This window comes from Mauremys reevesii, linkage group 18 (genome assembly GCF_016161935.1).
Source record: "Mauremys reevesii isolate NIE-2019 linkage group 18, ASM1616193v1, whole genome shotgun sequence".
Classification (NCBI taxonomy): Eukaryota; Metazoa; Chordata; order Testudines; family Geoemydidae; genus Mauremys; species Mauremys reevesii.
In genome coordinates, this window is record NC_052640.1 from 11,789,419 (window position 1) to 11,812,191 (window position 22,773).

At 43.9% G+C, this 22,773-nt stretch overlaps 1 protein-coding gene across 2 annotated transcripts in view; it reads right to left on the minus strand.

Moving 5' to 3' along the window:
• LOC120386491 (RIMS-binding protein 2-like) overlaps positions 1-22,773 on the minus strand; it is a 390,924-nt gene that overhangs the window by 217,539 nt on the left and 150,612 nt on the right. The gene's annotated exons all lie outside the window — the stretch shown is intronic.

Genomic DNA, 22,773 nt, shown 5'->3' on the forward strand with positions numbered 1-22,773 from the left:
TTATTGAGCTTAAAGATGCCAGTCAGAAATGTAATGCTTAGGGGCAATCCAGAGTTGTTGAAGTCAAAGGAAAGACTCCCATTGACTTCAGTAAGCTTTGGGTAAAGGGTGAAGTGCACAACCTGTAGTCTTGGGCAAAACTTCAAAACAAAAGGGAACTTTGCCTGACTAAAGTCAGCAGGGATCAAGTCAAGGAATTTTAATGACAACTAAAGACATATTTCCTGTGACTTCATCAGAAGGGAAGGTGAGAGGAAACGGAGGAAAAAGGGAATTTATAATGCTGCACCATGGACTGTATCACATTTTAAATGAATCACTTTTTGTTATAAACTTCACTATGTAATGTGATTCATTTACTCTTACCACTTCCAATAGACATACCTGGCCTGTCAGACAGCTTAGGCTTTGTCTACATTAGCACTTACGTTGGCAAAACTTTTGTCGGTCGGGTGTGTGTTTATTTCACACCCCTGACTGACATATGTTTCACCAACAAAAGCACCGGTGGGGACAGCGCTATGTCGGCGGGAAAGTATCTCTCACCTACATAGCTACTGCCGCTCATTGGGGGTGGTTTAATTATGCCCGCAGGAGAGCTCTCGCCTGCTGGCATACAGTAACTCCTCACTTAACGTTGTAGTTCTGTTCCTGAAAAATGCGACTTTAAGTGAAACGATGTTAAGTGAATCCAATTTCCCCATAAGAATGAATGTAAATGGGGGGGTTAGGTTCCAGGGAAACATTTTTTGCCATACAGTACAGTTCTATAGTTGGGAGGTGCCCCCGCCTTACCCCACCCAGGCACAGCCCCCTGGCACTGGAGACACTGAGGCAGGCAAGGAGGCTGAAGGTGCTGTAGGCTGGGAGAAGCACATTGTGCAGCAGCAGTGGCAGCTTCCCCTACTCTGCAACACTGGGGCGGAGGGCTCAGCCCTCAGCCCACCCATGCCACCTCTTCCCCCAAGCCCCCACCCTTAACCCGCCTCTTCTTTCCCCCCTCTTCCCCCTTTACTCCGCACATCCTCGCTCCTCCCTCTCCCTCCCCTGCCTCCTGCCCGTGGCAATCAGCTGGCTTGCAGCATTCAGGAAGCAGGAGGGAGGGGGGAGGAGCGAGTACATAGCTTGCAGGCTCCCCCTAACTCCCGAACACCGCAAGCCAGCTAATTGCCACGGGCAGGAGGCAGGGGAGGGAGGTGGGAGGTGTGCCGCGTCCTCGCTCCTCCCTCCTGCCTCCTGAACGCTGCCAGCTGTGAACAAAGCAGGCAGCCAAACGACGTTATAGTGAAGCATTGTACGACTTTAAATGGAGCATGTTCTGTAATTGAGCAGGGACATAATATCGAAACAACATTAAGCGAGAGGACGTTAAGTGGGGAGTTACTGTAGAGCGGCCATACAGGAGACCTTACAGCAGCGCAGCTGTGCCACTGTCAGGTCCATAGGGTAGACATAGTCTTAGTCAATCAGGGCCTGTGTATTTTATAAGATACATATATGGAGAGTATATACTTAATGCACAGCAACAACTATATGAGTCTGAACCAACTCCCACTGAAGTCAATGTGAATTATTCCACTGACTTCAACTAGAATTGCATCAGGCCCTAAGTTAGGTTAAGAGGGAGGGGAGGGGAGAAGAGTCCCTAATTACAAGAGCTACAGAGAAATCCTTAAGCCAGGGGAAAAAAGAAATTTTAATGCAAGGGCAGAATGTCAACAAACTTAATTTGTGCAGGAAAGAAACCCAAATATCAGAAGGGCTAATTCCCCTCAAACGCCTCAATTTGGCAAGGCACTTAACCATATGTATAACTTTAAGATTGGGAGTAGTCCCATTGGCTGAATCAGGACCTCGGCTAGTAGATTCATAAGCCTATTCACAAGCCATCCCTAATGAGTTAAAACAAGTGCAACACATTACCAGTCATGTAAGCGTGGCATGGTAATTCTGTATCAGTGAGTATGTCTATAGTGAGTACTAGGTATATATTGTAATTAACAGAGTAGGTTGCAATTAAAGAAATAATATGATTTAGTGAGTTTTAGCTTCTCACTGCTATGGATTAAACACAACATATAAAAAAGGATATAGAGCCATGCATGCATCCCTACATCTGAGCGTCATTTTTTGTCATGAACCCAGATTGCAAAATTTCTGGAGCAAAGACCGTCTTTTCTACTACATTTGTACAAGGCCTAGCACAAAGGGGCCCTGATCCTGGATTGGGGTCCCTAAGCAGTACTGTAGTATAAATAATAATACACTTTAAATAGATACAGTGTATACATACACACAGTTAAAAATAGACTTTCAAAATTAAATTAATCCCCACTTATCTTGAATAAGCACTACTCTTGTAACAGTAAACTAATTATCTTCCTCGCAGGGAAGTTATGGTTTTAAATCATTTAAATATTTCACAGATCTCCATTCACTGAATCCATTGTTGTCACATGAATCTTGCTGCAACGAAATAAAAAGCCTCACTAATCTGAAGACCTGAGCAGGTTGGCTGACCTTTTCATCTCTGGCATTTCAGTAAACTTTATACTGGTGCACTTTGTCAACTGGAAACATACCAAAGGTTGATTAAATTATTTTTTCATCAGTTATAAGACTCTATAAGCTCAGACCAATATTAGACATGATCTTATCCTACTGAACTCATTGGGTGTTTTGCAGTCGATTTTCATAGGAAAAAGAGCAGACCCTATGTCTTATCAGCTTTTCATAAACTGAACATTTGAACCACAAACTCACCCCCAGTCCATCTACTGGCATTTTCCAGGCCAATTTAACTATGCATGTGGATTTTAGAGCACTTTGAAAAATTAGCTTTAAAACAGAAACTGTGTTTCAGCCTTACCTATGGTGTGTCTGAGCAACACCCCATAATATTTGCAGATAAGCCACATTCCAAAATTAAGGAATATAGAGTAAAAGTTTGCTGATTAAATATGTCATACATTTATGTGATCATGTAATGTTCTTCTAAACGACTCATATCATAAGATGACAAAAAGGGGGTTGATTTATTCTTTGTTGCCATTTTTATACTACCATCTTTTCTACACTATTGAGATATCAGCTCCTGCCTCTTTTCTGCCAAGAGTGCCAACCTTCATCACCCTTTTGTTACATTTTCAAATCAGCACCTTCACATTTTCTCCCATGCTTCCCCTTATGCTTGGCAAGATCTCCCCATAAACGTCATTACCCTCCTTCACACTCTATTCCACCCTAATGCCTACAGAACACTTGACAATGGCTAAGCAGCTGGTGTGCTGAGACCTGCTGCTTTTCTTGCTGACCAGTATTGCCCCCACTGTTTCCTTGTACTCCCCGTCTGTCTGTTGTATCCATCTGTTGTCTTGTGCTACACTGTAAGCTCCTTGGGGCAGATGCTGTCTTTTTGTTATGTGCATGAAGCATAATAGAGTCCTGGTCTATGAGTGGAGTCCATAGGTGCTAGCTACTCCAATACACATAATAAATCATGACGATGATGATAACAATAGTATTAAACAGCACAGAATAGTAGATATCTGGAAGACAGCATTATTTGCATCAATTTCTGATAAGTATAAGTAAGTAGTTCTATCAAAGCTTTTAAGGCATCTTTTTCACTAAAGCTGAGTTTTGTAGATATCTTTTGACTGAAGCCTCTTTTGCCACACAAAACCTGCAGACCTGTTACCTGCAAAGTGGTCAACATGAGAGCCTATTAAATACCTGATCATTATGAGACAACAGCAACAGGCATTTTTAATACCACACAATATAGCTCTAAAAGGAATCAAACAAAAGAATTACACAAGGCTCCAGTGGCACAAAAACAATTCTAATAAATATGAAAACTTGGGAACATATGGAGGTTTATTATTAGCACAGAATAGTATACACAGCTGATTCACGTACATACATCCAAATCATTAGCAACAAACATTCAGCTTGCTGGTTCCTTTAAATGTCTGTACTTACACAATGTGTGATTCCTTCTTCAGTGCCAACTCAATTTTGATGACACCATCAATGTTGGATTTCTGGGACACTGCTAATAATACTGGAAAGTGGCCCTGCACAGCCTGCCATTTCTATGTTAGGCTTGGGCCTGGAAGTGTAAGGCTGGTTATTTATTCATGGGTTTCCTAAGCTGCGCTTTGTGTTAGCTGAATAGGACAGTTACTCACTCTCCATATGGGACCTATTCAGCATTTAGCAGGCACCTTAATGAATCATTCAGACAAAGAACACTGCCTTCATTACAGCAATATAGCCTTTTTGCATGGATAGTCTTTTGGATAGGTAACCCTGTGTAGAGATACAAAGTTTCATCAATGTCCCTTTTTGAAGGGTACTAGTCTCTCTTTAAAATATATTTTACAGGATACCTGTCATTTGCAACCTCAGAGGCAGAAACTCTCTTACTATATTATCTGCAAATACTCAGGGTTGTGAACAAGTTTATCATGCGAGTAGTCCCAGTGAATTCAGTTAGGACTGCTCAAGTGTGTCAAGTTAATCGCATACCCAAGTGTCTGCTGGCCTGAGGGCTATGTTTATACAGGACCTAGTATCATGGGGCCTTGATCTTGATTGGAGTTGTGATACTGGCAGACTCGGTGGCATCTCCTGCCAAGGCCCCTAGGCCTGACAACATTGACAAATGCATAGCTGGAAATCAGTCTAGCTCACCTGTGTGTTAGCATTGTTAAAACAGATGTTAAATTGATAAGAAGGTGGTTAGTGTTGTGACTTGATGAAATGCTTGTAGGATGCTGCATGCATTGCTCTCACTTATAACATCTGTAGCACATGGTATAAAGCTCTTTTGAGTGTTGGCATTGTACACCTCTGTAACTGTGTAACTAAAACAGGAAAGAAGCATTAATTAATGTAACATGCTCATTGTGCATACAAGAAGGCCCACTGAAACCAAACTGAGTCATTGTGAAACATCAATGGACAAAGACTTCGTTGATTGTCCCGCACCCCTAATCCATGACGAGGAGACAGCAGAGGTGAAAGTAAGCCAGTACGGTATGGTATGGCATACCGGTAAGAAAAGCCAACTGTACCGGCAGGGCCGCTGATGGGGGTGGGCGGGAGGGCGGGGCCCAGCAATTTAAAAGGGCCCAGAGCTCCCAGCAGCGACCAGAACCCCTGGGCAGCGCTGAAGGGCTGGCTGTGGGGAGTCTGGCCCCAGCCTCTTCTTGGGGCCCAGAGCCTCCCCCCACCTTGCTCAGGACCCCGGCCACCCTGCATACTGGTAAGTCCATTAAGTTACTTTCACCCTGGGAGACAGGCACCAACACTTGTCCCATCAATTTGAACTTTGGAGGAAGGGAATAAAAATCCCTGAGCAGAAGGAACTTGGAATGTGGAGAGGGCAATTTTTCTAAGCATAAGCTAATGCAAGAGATCCACAAGCTGCTTAGTTTGGGTTATCCCTAAAGCACTAGAGCTATAGCAGCTACTATCACTTTTTGGAATCTAGGACTGTAACTCATTTGTGTGTGTGTGTTACCTGCTTAACCTTGTAAATAAATCGTTTCTTTTTCTTAGTTAATAGATCTTTAGTTAGTGTTATAGGACTGGTTACAAGCGATGTCTTAGGTTTGAGATCTGAGGTACAATTGTCCTGGGATAAATGACTGGTCATTTGGGACTGGAAGTAACCTGACTATCGTTGTGATTTTTTGTGTAAGGGACCATCTATCAGAAAGACAAGCTTGCCTAGGTGGCAAGATAGACCAGAGTACTCCAGGGGACTCTATGTTAAGGCTGTTGTAGCGCTTGTGGAGTTCACACTTGATACTTGGCTGGTGAAACCTGAGGGCAGGTCTACACTTAAAACGCTGCATTAGTGCAGCTGTGCTGCTGTAGCGCTTAAGTGAAGATGATCCTATGCAGAGGGCAGAAAGCTCTGCCGTTGGCTTAGTTAATCCACCTCCCCGAGAGGCCGTAGCTATGTCGACAGGAAAGCACAGTCTACACAGCGGGGTTAAGGTCAGTACCTACCTCTCTTAGGGCTGTGGATTTTTCACACCCATGAGTGACGTAGTTATACCGACATAGGTCTGTAGTGTACACCTGACCTCAGTGTAGAACACACAACCTGTTTGCTTCTTAACAGTCTGCCCAGAGCTTGGAACTCATGGTCATGAGCCACTCTAGACAGTGGCTTTTAAATGCCATTCTAGTACAAGTAATCAATCATACTACATATGACTTGGATTGTAATCTGTCTTGGTACAGCACCTAGCACAATGGGGTCCTAGGCAATATAAAAGATAAATAATATCTATTACTTATGGAGACTATCACTAGGTATGGAAACTACCACCTGATTTTCATTTGCTATAAACCTTGCTATCATAGCAGACATGCACAAGCCCTATAAATTGATCTATTTTCAAACTGATTAAAAATACACTTATCACACTGCTGCCAGCTCTCATGATTTTTTTTCATGAGTCAAGTGGGCAGGGTTGGAACCACTCTGGCGATGACACAAGAAGCGCCAGCCATCTAGTGAATTTCAGCTCTGCCTAGAGAGGACCACCCAGCAGCTCAGGGAGGCTGCACCCCGCCTTGGCCCCTCCGTTGCTGTGTACAATGCAGACAGTTCTTCCATTCCTCCCCACTCCTGCAACACTCAAGCTAAGCCAGAAAGGTGGATAAAACCCCACTGGCTCTGCCCTCCAGTCTGGAAGAGGGTGAGGGGGACCCTGATGCAGTCCCCACCCAGCCTTCGGGGGAGGGGTGATGAATCCCAGGGGCTGCAGGAGGACCCAAGGTACGGCTGAGGGGGGGAACAGAGCTGATGGGGAGCTAGAGGGCCAGAATGGATGGGTCACAGAATTGATGATGGGGGAGTGGGCAGCTGTGGGGCAGAACTGACATGAAGCTGGGGGGCAGGAGAGATGGGCTGATGTGAAGATGACAATTCCTGCACACCAAAACCACAGTATTTCTTTTACCTATTGGGGCCAGTCTCAGTTTTGGAGAGGTTTGACTCATGATTAAGACGATGTTTTTTTCACAGGATATTTTTAGTAAAAGTCATGGACAGGCCACAGGCAATAAACAAAAATTCAGGGAAACCTGTGATCTGTCCATGACTTTCCCTAAAAATATCCCTGACAAAAGGGATAATCGGATTCAGCACCCACTGCTGCTGCTGGGGCTCCCAGGTCCGCCCATCGTGGCTGCAGGCTGCAGGGTCCCCCCAACCTGCAGGGGCGGGGCTACCTGGGTGCTCCAGCCCCGGGGCAGAAAAGGTCACAGAGGTCAATGGAAGTCATGGATTCCGTGACATAATTGTAGCCTTATTCATGATTTTTGATCCTCTGAGGTGGGCAACACTGTTGTCTTCTATTGTATGGCAATGGCACAACCAGGCCCTAGCCAGCTCAGGGACTCAGTATACCAAGCTCCAAAAAGACATGCAGTACAAGACAGCGATGGACGGGTTGGGCTTTTCCAATTTGAGCTCTATGCTTGCTGCTCCCATGAACTTCCAAGAGGCCTGGCAGGCAGCACAGGGACATCTAATCTGGGGGACCAACAGGAGACACCGTCTACACAGAGGGGAGCTGGTTCCCTCTTTGCTGAAATACAGAGAGGGCTGCAGCAGTCTCTTACCTCAGGGGACTATTCTCCTAAAGAGGGACCTGCCCCCACCTCCAACCGCATGCTCTGGAGCTGTAGGCACAAAAGCTGGAGCTGCTGATGTGTAGCCTAACACTGCTCCCCTAAAGCTAAATGCACAGTAATGCAGTCTCCCACTCAGATGAACAGGAAACTTGAAATACCCTCATGTTTTTCCTCCCCGTTTCCTTTCCTTGGCTTGTCCTGGGTGGATACATTTTGTAACACTTGCAAACTGCTGGGTTGAAGAAGCTATGGGGGACAAACCCTTTAAAGGTTTAACAAGATGTAACCCCACACACAGGAATGGGAAGATGGAGAGAAAGTGAGCCAGAAGTCCATACATCTGATCTCCAGTCCTAAGCAAGGCAATCCCACTCAGTTTTTAAGGGCCAAAGACTCTAAGCAAAATACTGTAGTCTTGGTAAGAGGTCAGCTAAACTTGTGTATAACAACTGGCACAATTGTTCCTGTACAGATATTTTGATATAAAACACACGTCTAAAAAATATAAATGAGAAATCCTGTGTCTCATCGCCATCCCCTTTCCCCTTTATACCTGCTCCGAACATTAAACAAAAAGGGTTGCTTGTCACTAGCATGGCAGTGTAGGAGACAGGCTAGGCAGGAGAGTTAAAGGGAGCACAGCTGCTCCACAGTCCTGACTCCACCCCGGAGGATGTCACAGCAGCTAAGTCCTGAAAATTTTGTTTGGCTGAAACCATTCAGCAAATTCATGTCAAAATTTGTGACTAGTTTTGGGTTGACCGAAACTCGATGTTTTGGCAAATAACCTATTCATCCAAAAAATCACCAAACTCTGTTGCTGACTCTATTAGATAAGTTGCCTCACCTACTGAAATCTGCAAGGCATTGATGTCAGTGGCAGGGGAAGGCCCACAGCATCCCAGAGGATCAAGATAAGACTAAATACTAGTTTCTTAAAGAGTCTCTCTTTCTGTCTCACATGCTTCTCCTTTTGTCCTGGCTTTTTTAAAATGCAAAATCACATTGAAGTCTAAAACAACATTTCATACAGATTATGACTTTTTATTTATTTGTTTATGAACAGCTAACCCCTTTCTAGTTGCTGAGGTATAAATACTCAAGGGAATATCTAGCAATTTTGAAAGCAAAACAATATAGCTACAAAAGCAAATCACACTAATATTATTTGCCAGAGCTATGATGTAGTGCTTTAGAAATTAATGGGGAGTATATTGTCATCTTGTGGCATATTTTACAGTCTCTAACAGTGCATTAAAAATAATTTAGTGTAGGTTTTTGTTCTTACATTGAAAATAACTGCACTGTGGTTGAAGAATCAGTAGCCAGGTTACAAGACAGAGAATGACATTCAATGCAGTAGGCAAAATGTTAGCAATTATAAAGGTATCAATATGCCAGGGAGTTCTGAAATGTTGTATCTGCATCAAAAGACTTTTCAATGAATTTCCCTTCACAAATTACATTTCTAGCTTTTGTAGAATTATTTTTCTGCACATCAGTTGAAATGATTATCCCTGACCTGCCTTCGTTTTTAACATTTGCATTTTTCTTGTGCCTCTATCGGTGAATTTTTTTTTTATTCTGAACATTATTATTCCTGGTAGATTGATCTGTATGGAATGCAGATATATTTACACACACACACACATAGATGGTCCAATATACTGGATACACCCACACTCCAATGGGACTCAGCAGTGAAATACATTTCTTATTGCCCATAGCCCGTATAGTGAGTAAATCTAAAATGGCAGACAGTGTATCAGGGTGGCTGGCACTTTAAAGGAATCTGGGCCCAACCTCACCTGTGATGGATCACCTACATCCCGGCTGAAACTGGTCAGATAGGCATCAGGTGATTATAAAAACCAGCAAAGGACTCAGATGGGAAGAGAGCTGCCTGGTGCAGGCAGACTCTGGCAGGAAGCCCCAGGGTCAAGTGGGGAGAGCTGCAGGAAGCAGGATAGCTCCTGTGGGAGGCCCTGGAGCATGACTCCCAAGCAAGTGGCATGTAGAGAGAAAATCTGTAGGGAATAGATAAGTCCCTGCAAAAGACCCCAGGTTGGGGGGAAGGGACAATTGATGTGCAGTTGTGTGTTGATGTTCTATGTGGAAGCAATAAAGCTGAAGCCCTGAGAAAAGGGCCTGATCCACCCTCTGAAGGGACAGGCCAGCAGTGTACAACCGGACTATAAATTCCTTCTAATCTAAACAGGCATAATTACTCCACCTCCACAAGAGGCAGAAGCTATGTCGGTGGAAGAGCGTCTCCTGATGACATAGCGCTGGGGTGGACAGCACTTGGGGTTACTGTAATTTGCTTTGCTCGGGGTGTGTGTGTCTTTTTCACACCCCTGAGCAACGCAAGTTAGAGTGTAGACCTGCCCGCAGCGTGTGCCTAGGCTGGCTGAGTGCTGAGCTCTGTTTACAATGAACTTCTCTTGGGGCTTCTTCCCGTTGTATTTTATTGTTGAGCCCTATAGCCTGATGATGCATTATAACAGCCACACTCCTCTTTATGGATGGAGAAGGGTTTATAGTCTGAGTTGAGATTGGCCCAAACTACAAGGTTTAGACCAAACTTCCCCATTCCCAGTTCTCTGGGTGCTTTGCCCCAACAATGGAGGAATGACTCAGTGAATATACTGCACTATACGCCAGCATGAGACTCTTCCTGCACACCGAGAATGCTCACTATTAGAACAACTTATTAAGGACTGTGGTGGATTCTATGACACTGGCTAATTTTAAAATCAAGATTGGCTATTTTTATAAAATATGTCTCGTTCAAACAGGAATTAATTCAGAGAAGTCCTATGGCTCTTTTTACACAGGAGGTCAGATTAGATGATCTCAATGGTCCCTTCTGGCCTTGTAATCTATGAATCTATTCATCTAGATAAAATTAGAATTTGTTCCTCTGCGGTTGATCTCAAATATTCACTGCTAGGTTAGGATGCTGATCTGGCAGAAGTGGCCACAGAGCCTTTTTGGGACAGTTTGGTCTGAGCCCCGGGGCCTTGCTTGAGTCTGCAATGGTTAGAATTATTGCATAGGCTCAAGAATTATTCCTTTGACTGATGAAGATGGGGAATTCCTGGGCTCTGAATGGGGTTGTAGCTATTCCCAATAGGCGGAGAACAACTGTACACAGGGCTTCCAGGTCAAAGAAATACCCCAAAGTGGGAGAAATGGGTACTGACAGGACAGCAGAGACTCTTCAGGGGGGAAATAAAAGTTAAATTCACAGCTCTATACAGCAGACTATTTACCCTTTATCTTTTCCCCAGCTTCAAACAATTTTGAAACTAATCAGTTTCTCCTGCATCCGACGAAGTGGGTATTCACCCACGAAAGCTCATGCTCCAATACATCTGTTAGTCTATAAGGTGCCACAGGACTCTTTGCTGCTTCTCCTGAGATAGTTACTCTCCTTAAAAGGTTTAGATGTCGATCATGTTAACGTCACACATTGGATAGAATTGCCAAAATAAAAGGACTGCCAGGTTAGCAGCAGGTGCTTAAGTGAGAGCACACACACCAGCGTGTGTTCATGGAGATGCTGCAGTGACCAGACAAAGAACATTAATTTGAAATAGCATCCAATCTAGGCTAAGATGTGTGGTTCTCATGAGTTAAAACCCCACCTCTTTTCGAACCTACCATATCTCCCTGCGGCTAACATCACCTCGTATGCAATATTGCTCAACACACGAGAAATTTAAATAGATGCTGCTTTCCTCATCTCCCCCCGTCCACCCACACTTTTGGTTTTTAAATGCAGGCTCAAGTTGGCTCACCTACTAATGTATGCACCCTGCCTTGCATGGGTGGGTGTTGTCAAGCTTATATGGAAGCTGTTTGGATTTACGTTTAAGAATCCCATATGGTAGGTGTAAGGTGTGCCCTTGCGCACACCGCCACATGGCATGGTATGGCCCTGCAACAACTTACTCTGAGAACGCTAGTCTGGGAAGTACTCTAGACTGAAGCTGCTTCAGCAGTATGACATGAGCAGCTTTCTAAGGTAAAGTTATCAGGAGATAATCACACCCTACTGACTTAGGGCCACTCACTTGCACTCACGATATATAGCACCCCGGTGAAAAAGTAAATTCACAATGAGTTTATAATACAGTGTGAAACAAAAGAGCAAGATGTATCAGAGGATTAGTGAGAATAATATGCTGAATAATAATCATATGCAGCGGCGGCTCCAGGCACCAGCACTCCAAGCGCGTGCCTGGGGTGGCAAGCCACGGGGAGCGGCCTGCCGGTCCCTGGGAGGGCGGCAGTCAGGCAGCCTTCGGTGGCTTGCCTGCGGGAGGTCCGCCAGTCCTGTGGCTTCAGTGGCATGTACGCCAAAGCCGCGGGACCAGGGACCTCCCGCAGGCAAGCCACTGAAAGCCACCTGCCTGCCGTGCTTGGAGCAGCAAAATACATAGAGCCGCCCCTGATCATATGTAGCGTTTATTTAGACTTTACCTTTCCAAAGCAATACACAAACATCAACTGATTCGCACAGCCAGGGACTCGAATTCATAGCCTACGCAAGGGGCTGCCTAGGACAGTGGGACCTCTGGCCCAACGGCTACCCCTGCATACCACCGGGCAGCATGGGTTTAGCTCCTTTAAGGGCACCCAACTGCAACCAGCAGTGGACAGAACGTGGGAGCAACTGCACTGGTGCCTTTGCAGCCCAGGTATCTCTCCACTCCCCATCAGCTGGGAAATGTAGCAGTGTGCCTCTGGTCCCCTTCAAGACAGCTCCTCACCTTGTACCAGCATTAGCTCAGCTCCAGCCAGAAAATCCCTATGTAATGACAGCTTTCAGAGTGAAAGTAAAATGCTTTGGGCAGCAAAACGTCACAGGCCACACACTAGTCAGTGGCAAAAATTGGATTAAGAACATAGAAGTCTCAGTCCCCATCCATGTGATCATTCTTCTAGATCATGCTGCTTCCCACAGCACCCTTAATGTCAAACGATCCCAACAGACACACAAACTATACACAGGGATCACATCATCCAAGATCAAAATGCAGCCACCACTAACATGAAAAACAACAGTTCTTGAACATTGCATAGGAATACTATGCAGCAATTTATGGGTGGAAACGGAAACTGCAGATGTTATTTAGTTAGATGGAATGGGTCAAATTTTGCAATTCTTACTGAGTTCAACGGGAAGTTTTATTTAAGGATGGCAGAATATAGCAAATAATACTGAAATTATATATTAGAAATTATATTCCATAATATTCTATATTATAAATTAATATAGAAATTAATACTTGGGTGAACATCCCACTCTTGTGAAAAATAGAATGGGATCTTTAATCACCACAAATAGCCAGGACTGGGTTATTGTACCTCTTCCAAAAGATGTCAACTTCAGTAGCATCGTGCCCCTGAAAACTAAGACGGGGGCACTGACACAGAGGGAAGTATGCCATTTTCTGATGCATCAAGTCCACTCCCTACAGTCCTAGGTGTTCTTCTGATGTTTCCCATCTAGTCACTGACCCAAGCCTACCTTGTTTAGCTTATCAACTCTGACAGGGTCACAGCGTGGTTTGGTTGCAGGCAACCACCTTTACAAATGAGATGCATAACGCACAGAGACCACTCTTATCCTTCACATGTTGTTGCAAAAGAGAAAGCCATTTAATGTGCCTTGCGGAGTAACTTCCCTTTTCATTTTGTATCAGGCAAGAATTACTATGATGTTATTTACAACTGTGAATAGCCATAAAATCTTGGCATCTATACTGGTGGATCTCCAGAATGACTGACCCAGAAGAATGACTGACCCAGGAGAATTTTTATGGCAGGGAGAACAATCTGTCTGAAACTCAAACTAAGGAAGACTGTAGGGTAGTACAAGAGTACATGCTTTCTCCACACACCCTCCGCCGCCTCCCCAAAAATGTGTGTGGCATACAGTATAGCCATTAAAACAACTACTGTCAGACTGTAATCACTTGTGAAAGGCCCCTCCTAGCATTGGCCTCGACAAAGTCAGTCACTGTCCTGCATTGGTCTTTTGATTTTGTTTTTTTAAATAGGGAGAAACTCAGTATTATTCCATATAACTCATCCTGCAAAGTGGGAAGAAACCACTATAGAGTGGATCCGTAAACAGACAATGCCAATTCTTATTTTAGCCGTGGCAAAATAAACTCTCATACACACAAAAATCAAGTCTTGGTATGCCTTTGTGGCAGTAGCCTATGTAGTGCATCGTCACTAAAATATTACCTTGGATAATTAGTACACCTCTACCTTGATATAATGCTGTCCTTGGGAGCCAAAAAATCGTATTGCATTATAGGTGAAACCATGTTATATTGAACTTGCTTTGATCCACCGGAGTGTGCAGCCCCGGAGCACTGCTTTACCACGTTATATCCGAATTCGTGTTATATTGGGTCACATTATATCAAGGTAGCGGTGTACTTAAGAAGCATCCCTATGGGGTAACAGAGAGAACAGAACCACCACCAAGGCACAGCCATGCTGTAATCTTGCTTCTGGGGCCTGAACCCATGCCTGCTTGGTGTGGCACTCCATCCCTTGTAGTGGCAGCTAGACAATGATGATTCTGCTACAGCTTTGCCTATGAAACATGTGTCTTTTAGCTCACGCAGTAGAAGCTCATGCGTTAAGCTCCAGCTATCCCACGTTTGACCCCAGCTGCTAACGTCCGGGGTCTGTCAGTGTTACACTGACAAACAGTTGCAGTTACCCAACAGCTCTGTTTCACTGTGAATGTGGGAAGTTTCACATTAAATATATCACCCATTTCCAATTTGCTTACAGTTACCAGTTCACATTGGAAAATCTTTTGGCATTATCATCATTTAGTATTTGTTAAGGTATGCTTGGTAGCATGTAAGACACACGATGAAAACAGTGTCTGCCCAAATAGCTCATGTAATAAACCCCCTCATACCACAGGCCATCAGCATGGTTTGAATCTAAATAGCAACACAGCACAGGCCTCTACCATGTAAGCTAAAGTAGCAACTCCAGTAGCTAGTAGCAATAGTTGGCTGTTATCTTGTAGTACACCAGTCATTCGAGGAGTATGTGACACATTTTTCTATCATGTTACAATATAAAAGAAAGAGATTAGAAGGATGGAATACACCAGAAAGCAAAGAGGTTGGACTGTATATTATATTGGGTTCACTTCAAGTGGGCACCCTGCAAAAAGTGAAGAGATGATGAACTAGTGAATCGGGATTGATTGGACACTGCACACACAGGAAAGGCATTGGTATAAATGATGTGCAATCTTTCCCAAGATTTTTTTGGGGAAAAATATTTGCAATTTGTGAGTTTGGGAAGTGGAAGCATCAGTAATCCAAGTCAATGTGAAAACTGCCATAGTGAGAGCTTGAGGGGGCAGGGTGGGGGAAGTATTTCTCACTAATAATTTTAATGTCAGTGTTGTTGAAAGGGTTGACTTTTTCCACAGAAAGAGATAAAAATCATCTATATTTTCTGATGTCTAGATTTCTTCCCAGCAGTTTTTATTCATCTGGAACTAGAAACTCAGCTGCAAGCTACAGACTCGTTTTGAAGTGAAAATAGTTGCTTACGAAAGGTGTCAGATAGACATCCTGGAAACTGTCCACAGAACAGATACAGCACACGTAGTGGCAATGCAAGCTCCCACCAACTTATCTCCATCTTGACCTGCAGAGTCCATGTGTAAGGGTGCATTAGTAGTTTACTTTCCCGGCTCATTCAATCTGCTGAGCTGGCCTACATTGTTGTGAATTGGTTTCAGTTGAGTTTGTGGTCTTGTGATGTGGATTCTTGTCTACAGGAAACTAACCAGACAACCAAACTCATTTCAACTGAACAGCCACTAGTGGTAATTTTTGGTCACTACCTTCAGCCTGGGTTCAACCAACAACCTAGAGCAGGGGTCAGCAACGTCTGGCACGCGGCTCACCAGGGTAAGCACCCTGGCGGGCCGGGCCAGTTTGTTTATCTGCCACGTCCGCAGGTTTGGCCGACCGCGGCTCCCACTGGCCGCAGTTCACCGTCCCAGGCCAATGGGGGCGGCAGGAAGCGGCGCGGGCGAGGGATGTGCTGGCCGCGGCTTCCTACCACCTGCGTGCCAGAGGTTGCCGACCCCTGACCTAGAGATAAAAATGGAATATCTCATTACCAGCCTCCTGAGATAGTGAGTGTCCTACCAATTTCATTTCATGCAGGATCTCTAGTAGGGCTTAGCATGCTGCATGCACCATGATAGTCTGCTAGTTCCCTGTAAACTTCACTTAACTCAAAGTGCAATATAGCTGTTACTTTAATACATCGCTACGGCCCTGACTCTGCACAGACTTATAAACATGCTGAACTTTATGCACTAGTAGTTCCACTGACTCCAAAGATTTAAAATCACTAGAGTAAACGTAAGCAAGTGCATTAGTTTGCAGGACCAGGGCCTAACTTTATTTTCCTTTCTCTATACAATTGGGCATATGGAGCCATTTAAATAGTATATGGCATGTAATCAAAGAGCTTTTTTAAGTATTAAGTGATCTGGAATTTTATTCTATAATTTTCTCTTTGAAAGTCATACAAAAAAAAATAATTAGCTAGATTATGCCATCTGATCCTTAACTCAAGGGAAAAGCCTTTTAGTGGCTGGAGAGTTAATTATTTCTTACAGATGATTTACTAAACACCATTAAGACGCACATCACACAGAAACATTTTCAAATAGCAGTTCCAGTGTAACTTCTTCCCCCCCAGTTTAATTGTAACTCTTAATTAATTCTTCTTTAATAAACCTTATAGGCTGTTCCCATTCATTTGCTGCTGTAAATAAACAGTGGAAATATAAAACACGAAAACAAAGCACAATGAACAGGACTGTCAGGGCTGGATGAGATACTTGCATGATACCAGCAAAACCCTACCCGTAGCTGCAACAGTTCTTCACTTTCACTTGCTCCAAATGCCCCCACAACAAATACAGAGAAAACCCATAGCAGGTTGGGTGTTTTAGGGGGTTCCTGATGACTTAAAAAATCTTCCTCTCTGAAGCCAGGACACAATTTTCTAGTTACACTGACAGCTAACGGTAAATCACAGGCTCTTCTTCCATGGACTATAAGGACACACGTTTTATGTAGGTAGTGGAAGATTGTAATTTGTCTAAACGTCCTGCCCTGACACACATTGTGTTTAAGACATACAATTGAATATTGATGTTTGCAGTATTGTTGTAAGGATGTTAGATATTACTTGTAGGATATTAGAGACAAAGCAGGTGAGGTAACATCTAACTTCACCTTGAATGGTCTCTTCGAATATGTGTTAACTATTTATGCTAAACAATCTGTTCCACCTTGTATTTAGCTGTAACACCGAGTACCTTTCCCAGACCCGAAGACGAGCTCTGTGTGACTCGAAAGCTTGTCTCTCTCACCAGAAGTTGGTCCAATAAAATATATCACCTCACCCAACGTTTCTCTCTAACTGAATATTGGGTCAGTGTCAATGGCCTCAGGCATAATCCATTTCATGAAGCATAACCATTTAAGACAAATCTATATCTTTGGGACGTAAGGCGGGGGGAAGGAGGAGGAGGGAAGGATAGCGTTGATAGACAACTTCATCCAAATCCAAAAAATGAAAGTACAAGCACAGAACAGTTTATTATATATATGTATTGGATCACACTGAGCTTGCAGTTAGACCAGGGAAGGATTTGCCCTGTGGTGGTTAAAAAGAAAAGGGTGTGGTTTGCTAATGAACATATCTGAAGTGTCGCTCTTTCAGAGATGCTAGACTGTCTGTCCTTTAGCAAAACCAAATTTTACTTTTCATGTCCCCCTCCCCCAGTGTCTCACCAATTTTATGATGTATAATTTGCTTCAATGCATTTCACTGGGGGCAAAAGATCTTTCCAATATTTCCATCCAAAGCTGCCATTTTTAGCCTGGAACCTAAAGAGTGTGAAAAGTTATGTTTTCAGAATGGTTCCAAAAACATCATGTCTGCATTTACACACTAGTGATTATGAATCTCCAACTTCATGATTTATCACAATTAAAACAATTTTTGGCTTTTTCTAAAACAAACTGCTTTTCAATTTATGGGATGTTAGTCATGAAATGAAGATGTTGCTTTATCTGAAAGCTGACCTTTTCACCCGTTCATAATGGGAGGGGTCAAATTGGTTTCAACCCACCCACCCACTAGCAGAGCTGATCAAAAAGATAAACACACAGACGAACAAACATTTTGCCTAAACCAAGAAAAACATCCATGTATACATTTAGCAAAGAGAAACACAGCCAAAAAGAGGAAGATAAATTGAACTTGCAAGTGAGTCATTTGTTTTCCAGTGTCCTTAATTAAATGTAGTACTTTGCAGACTAATCTCCAAGACACCATTTAAAAATCTGTTTGTGTGCACGCCACAAAAATCAATTAACAGCCTCCAGTAAAATTCAAATATTCATACACATAGTTACTAATCTGAGGGAAGATTACGGATCTAATGGAGGAAAGTGTCTCCTCTCAAGAGGTAGCACTGTAGAGCAGTGATCACCAACCAGTCGATCGCAATCCACTGGTCGATCCTAGAGACTCTCCCAGTCTATCATAATCTCCAGCGGTGCAGTGGGGCTGCCACTAAGGGTACGTCTACACTACCCACCGGATCGGCGGGTAGCGATCGATCTATCGGGGATCAATTTATAGCGTATAGTGTAGATGTGATCAATTGATCCCCGATCGCTCTTCCGTTGACTGCTGAACTCCAGCAGTGCGAGAGGCGGAAGCAAAGTCGATGGGAGAGCCACAGCCATCGATCCAGTGCCACTAGGACGTGAAGTACGTAATTTTAATTCGATCTAAGATATGTTGACTTCAGCTATGCTATTCTCGTAGCTGAAGTTGCGTATCTTAGATCGACCCCCCCCCATGCAGTGTAGACCAGGCCTAAGGCAGGCTCCCTACCTGCCCGACCCCACGTGGCTCCCAGAAGTGGCCAGTGCAGCCCCACGGCCCCATGGGGACGGGTGTGCACACGGGTTTTGGCACACTGCTCCTGCCTGCAAGCACCGCCACCGCAACTCCCATTGGCCAGGAACAGGGAACTGTGGCCAATGGGAGCTGTGGGGGCAGTGCCTGCAGAGAGGGGCAGTGCGCAGAGCCACGTGCCACCCGAGGTAAGTGCCGCCCGGTGGGACACCACACCCCAACCCCAGCACCTTCCCTGAGCCAGCACCCCATACCCGCTCCTGAACCCTGAACTCCCTCCTGATCCCCAATGCCCTGCCCCAGTCCTGACCCCCCTCCAAGCCAGCATCCCAAACCCCCTCCTGCACCCCAACCCCCTGCCCCAGCCCAGAGCCCCTCCTTCACCCAAACTCCCTCCCAGAGCTTGAACACCTCACCCCCTCCTACACACCTGCCCGGAGTCCCCTCCCACATTCTGAACCCCTGGCCCCAGCCTAGAGCCGCACCCCCTCTTGAACCCCAACCCCCTGCCCCAGCCCAGTGAAAGTGAATGAGGGTGGGAGAGAGCAAGTGACGGAGAGAGGGGGGATGTAGTGAGCTGGGATGGGCTTTGGGGAAGGGGCAGGGCCTCGGGGAAGGGGCGGGGTAGATCCTGGGTTGCCCTTAAATTCAAAAAGTGATCTTGGGCATAAAAAGGTTGGAGACTACTGCTGTCGAGCAACATGTGCCTAACAGCTATAACCGGGGGGCAATTATGCCAGGTGCTGAGCATCTCCCAGGACAATTGGGACGTGTAGATTTTCAGCAGATTCCCAAGAGGATCTCAGCCACTTGCAGGAAAAAAGCATGGAAATATATATTCTTCAGTTCTAGGGACTGTTATGTTTAATATGAAATGTCCATCAACAAAAGCATCAAAACCTGTTGCCTAAATAAATCCTCCCCTCACTGAGAAATACACACCTAAATCTTCTATAAAGACAAGATCTTGCTTCATGCTGTGTCATAAATGGGAGCATTATGGATTCCAAACCTCCTGTGCATTAGTACTCAAACAGTGTGAAACTCCCACTGAATGCCAATCAAGGCTCTGGGAGGTTTGGTTTTTTCCCCACTCAACAATCTTTTTTAGACGCAGAGGGAGGAGGAATCCATATGTATTTGTCAAAAGAGTCCTTTAAATCATGAAAGCAAAAGACTAAATCAGTGGCACAGTGCTGGGGTGACATGAGGCAATTCCACTCCTGCCCTGCAAAACCTTGATAGGTATATCGCATATTAACAGCATGTTTTCTCTCCAGCCAAGGATCATTATTTCCCTTTGATGCATTTAAAAGAGTAGGCAGTGCACATGCAACAAAACGTGTGATGACCAGTGGCAGAAACTGATTACATTGTAAAAAGGTACCCGGGTTAGTAAATAAATGTGAATAAAGGTAGGTATTGAAGGTGTCTTCTCAAAAAGGGCAAATTAAGTAACGTTGCTGGAGAATGTGAAAAATTCTGTTGGAAGCCAGGAAATAAATTGTAAAAATAAAAAATATTTTCTCTTCTCTCTTCTGTGCATCACATTCATCTTGGACAAAGTGCATCAAGTAAAGTAAGCAGGCCTACCCATTGATGTCTGGACCTAGACGGGTAGTACTTAGAGTGTGTCTAATAATGCAAATGGCCTAGAGGCAAAATATATATCATGTATATATGCAAAGGTTGTCATTTAGAATGCACAGACATCTGAAACGACATTTACGGAGAGTTAAAGAGGTGCTTTATCGCAGCACAAAAAGTAAAGACCTGGGTAACTGAAGCCATCTTAAGGTCAGTGAATCTTAAGCGTGTGTTTAAATGCTTTAAGGGATATAAGATGGACTTACACATATGCTGAAGATCTTTGTTAAGTTACTTGCCCCAAGTCACAAATTAAACATTTGGCAGAGCTAGAAACTGAATTCCTGTGTCCAAGTCCAGTACTTTAACCACAAGAGTATCCTTCATCTCTAAAAACTGTTTGTTTTTTTTAAATATAGTAAACGTATATATGTCCAAGGCCTAGCACAAGGGGAACCCAATTTGGCTGGTATCACTAGGTGCTACTGTAATACAAATAATAAAATAAAATAATAAATATACACACATATGCATCAAATACATATATACAAATATATTAATAGGATATCTCTCTCAGACTGGGCCCAAGGCATATTGGTTTTCACAAAGAGTTGTCACAAGCCTAATTCTAAGCAAACCTTTATATACCCTAAGGCAACATTTACAGCAGCATCCTTCATTTTAAGAAATATCTGTCTTCTTTACAAGTGTGAAATCAAGGGTAACCCTATTTTTTATGCATTACAAACTCTCAATTATACTCATCACTTTAATAATGTATTACTTGTAACAGTAAAAAAAATACAAGAGGCAATATTTCTAAACCTTCTGTTTTGGGTTGTTTTAAATCTTTTCTGTAATTTTTTTAAAGTTATTAAGAATGCAGGCCAAATGCACATTTTCCAGTAGAAGGATTGACTTCTTGAATAAATGTGGCAGGCTTTCATTCTTCTAGTGGAGTGTTTTTGCAAAGAACCAGCGGATACCAATTGTTTAAATTGCAGGGAAATAAATGTTATTTTCTCTGCATCAAAGAGAGTCCTATAAATTCTCTCTCTCTCTGTGTATTAAGATAAATTGTACAGTGCTATCAGCACATTTTCTTCTTCTTTCTGATATGACATGCGATTCTGTATGCCGCATAGGTGGCCTTTAGCAGCAAGAAACCACACTGAACAGCAGTGATAACTCACAGGGAACCACACGAATGCACTACATTAAGTAAGAAACCAATCCAGCCAAAGAGTGCCATTATATTGGATACTATGCCCTGAGGTGCATAGGTATGGCATAGGGTGACCAGAGATCCAGATATTAGAGGCTTTGTCTTACGTAGGCAACTATTCCCTGCATTGAAAAGACCAATTAGGTCGTCTTTCTCCTTACAGCTCCAGAATATAGTTAGCCTACCACCAGGAGATGCATAGTAGCAAATATTAAAGTGATTCTACGCTTGAGAAAGAGAAAAGTTACCTTACATCAGTAGTTGCATGTGGAGAAGAATTGACACAATGGCATGTGTAGGGGGCTCATCTGAATAAGTAACAAGAGGAAAGAAGAGGAAAACCCGTGATTTATGCCCATTTAGTTATTTTAGGTGACAGAATGCTTATACCCAAACTGGCTACAACTGGCTTTCTTAAGTGGGCAAATACCCTCTTTGCAGCTGCTAGAGCTCAATGCTCAGCACTTGAAATACAAGACCTAGCTAGTACACTGTAATAATAATATTTAACTTGTTTGTCACCATTTAGAATTTTTTCCAGTGACTATTTTTACTGGTGTGTATGTACTGGTTTTAAGATTTCAGAATCATAATGCAGAAGACCTATCAATATGGAAAGGCAATCTTGAATATACACATGCAGACCATCTGGATGGATAGCCATTTTTTTAACTGAAGAATTTGTTTAGGTTAAATAAAAGAAACAGTCAGGAACCCGGAGGGGTTCATTTGGTGGTGCTCTCTCTGTTCTGCTTGGCTTCTCAGCTTTCAATAGATCCCAAGGTCAGGCAGTTGTTTGTTGCTAGGCCAAAGTGGCAGCCTCCCACCCTAACATGCTGCTATCTTCATATCATCTGAGCAATGGGGGCCACATTGGGATGCTTTGGCAGTGTTACTAAGGAGGTTGCTAGGTTAGATTGATGTCATACTTGCTATCTGGTCACCCTAGTATGGCACACAGGGCCGGCTCCAGGCACCAGCCCAGCAAGCAGGTGCTTGGGGCGGCCACAGGGAAGGAGCGGCACGTCCGGCTCTTCCGCAGCAATTCGGCGGCGGGTCCCTCACTCCCTCTCGGAGGGAAGGACCTGTTGCCGAAGACTGAAGCGGCGGCAGTAGAGCTCCCGCAGATTGCAATTTTTTTTTTCCTGCTTGGGGTGGCAAAAACCCTGGAGCCGGCCCTGATGGCACAAGGCAAAAGCTGAGCCTGTCCCCCTAGGCTAGGGCTTCTGCATAACTATCCTTATTTCAGATGTGCTGTTGCATTAATAAAAATGCCATAT